Source organism: Cyrtonyx montezumae, unplaced genomic scaffold (assembly GCF_038088225.1).
Source record: "Cyrtonyx montezumae isolate F1298 unplaced genomic scaffold, pur_monq_1.0 scaffold_32, whole genome shotgun sequence".
Classification (NCBI taxonomy): Eukaryota; Metazoa; Chordata; class Aves; order Galliformes; family Odontophoridae; genus Cyrtonyx; species Cyrtonyx montezumae.
In genome coordinates, this window is record NW_027072037.1 from 2,867,829 (window position 1) to 2,870,479 (window position 2,651).

The window sequence follows — 2,651 nt, forward strand, 5'->3', positions numbered from 1 at the left end:
GCAATGCTGTATTTTTGTGGGTGCAGCACTGGAAGCAGAGAGCACCTGCTGTCTCCGGGCACTCAGGCTATTGAGTGCCAGTAGATATACAGACTGATATATTTTGAAGACCAAGTCTCTATTTTTTTGTCCACCAAAGAAAAATCTGACAATCTGGCTGAACAATGGCCTGCAAAAATATGTCCTGTTGGGACTATGTGATAATAACTGGGATTGAACTACAGCCTGGAGTGAGAACCTGGTGTGTGGATGAGCACGGAAACAGAGATGTGCATTCCTTAAACTAATGGGAAGACGCAATTGTTAAAATTTGTTCTTCTTGAAGACCTAGAGGCTTTTGATGAACATAACTAACACCCACCTAAACTGGGTTTGCACATTTTAGGTGTTAATTAAATTCTCAGTGCTGAAACCCAAAGAACAGAGTTTTCTAAGTCATAGCTCACGTGGTTCCTGAGAGCTGACTTGGACACGAAGGAGAAAGCTTTCCTTCCTTCTCTGATATCTCTTTCTCTGAACTCCTGAAGAAAGTACTTCTTTCAACACAAAACTGCCTGTTTCCCAGAAGATGTATTCACCTTTTTCTCTTTTCTAATGAAAGACACATCAATCAAGCTGCAGGAAGATGTGCACAGAATAAAAAGGCAGACTGCATCAGTGCTGCTGTGGGCAGGAGCTGTCCCTGATTTCTTATCTCTTCCAGGGAGGCTGCAGATGATGAGAGCCCTCTGAGATAAAAAGGATGTGAAAGCCCAACATGTTGCAGCAGAACTCAGGGTCTCCAGGGAGTATTCATATCTTCCCTCTTCCTGAACAGATTTGAAGCCAGGGATTTTACTACACTTCTATATCTACTATTTCTCTCACCTCCCAGAGGATTTTCTGGAGTACTTGTAACAGCAGCAGATCTTCTCCTAGTGTGTTCTGTAAATCTCTTAGCAATTTATGCCTTAAGATTAACAGCCATGATAGCATGGAGTATTCAGGCTCACAAATACAAAGCATTCACACTAATGAGAATTTGCAAGCTATCTTGGTTACTGAATCTCTCCCCACTGTTTCTGCTGGGCACAGTGTCTATTAATATATAGACCAGTGTAATTTTGTCTGCACTGTAGGGCAAGGAGGGAGCCAGATGGGACTCCTTATGGGTCCCTTCCAACTTGGGGTATTCTATGATTCCAAGATCTTCAGTAGGTTATAAGATCAAGACCCATGAGTTAGGTTTATATGAATCCATCTAATTTTCTATCCATTCTGTGGTTTCAACACACACGGAGAGCTGATCTACCCCTGCAAAGACACTTCTCGTTCATCCCATCTTTCCCTTCCGTTTTCTCCTTTTCAACCCATCCCATTCTGGTGGAAAATGAATGTAAAATGAGGGGTATTTTCTGCTGTATTAATGAGATTATCAGTTCATGAAAGGCCCCCAAACCACTACAGCTAGTGAAGGGATAATGTAGGATTGACAGAATCACAGAATCATAGAACATCCCGAGTTGGATGGGATCCATAAGGATCACTGAGTCCAACTTGCAGAGTCGAGGAACGAGGATGGGAACGATGCTCACAACCACATAAATGTTTGGTAGTGGAGTGAAAGGAGACACTTCACTGGTCCCAGGTATAATCTGGCATTCCATACAGGAAGTAGTTCTGACCCTATGTGCAAACAAGTGTTTGGAGCCCTAAATCTCCATCCACGGCCATGAAACCCATGACAAGTATAAACAGAATAGTGGAATTCTAGAGTCATGAAGGCTGAGAAAGGCCTCTATGATCAAGTCCAACCCCAGCCCAGCCCCACTGACGGTGTCACCCAGTGCCACATCACATCTCCAGGGATCGTTACTCCACTGCCTCCCTGGGCAGCCTGTGCCAGTGCATTACCACTACTTTGGAGAAAATATTGTTCCTAATATCCAACCTGAACCTCCCCTGGTGCAACTTAAAGCCATTACCCTCTTGTCCTGTCACGGTTACCTTGAAGAAAAGGCTGATACCCACCTTGCTATAACCTCCTTTCTGGAAGATACGAAGTGATAAGGTCACCCCTGAGCCTCCTCTTCTCCAGACTGAACAACTGCACTTCCCTTGGCTGCTCCCCATCAGACCTTTAAGGAGTGAAAAGCTAGTCATGAGTGGCAGAGCTGCTTCCAACTCTCTCCTCAGCCTGAGAGATCTCTATTGCACAGGTTTATGGCACAGGACAACTACCAAGCTGTGGGTAGGATTGGGAAATGGACTTTTATCCACCACTGGAACAAATGGGGATATGAGAGTCACACAGCTGCAGTGGAAGCCATTAGGGAAGATAATTAAAAAAGAAATATCTATTTTCTGGCAGTCGGAATTGCCTGAATGCACAGAGGTCAGTCCCTGGGAGCTGCACAAATGAGCTTACTGCACCTGAGCTGAGTGTGTATGTTAGGGTCTGAATGGATGCTTAAATCTTACAGACTCCACTTCACAGGTATAAGCCTTTGTAGGATGGGATCCAGCTGTGATCATAGCAAGAAGGACCACTTTCCTGTCCTGTAGCTTTGAGAAGGATCAGCTCAAGCTCACCTGGATGGGTACATCACCTTATCTCCTATTTGTCACTTACAATGTATGGGTAGGATGAAGGAAATGCATTACAGTGAGCT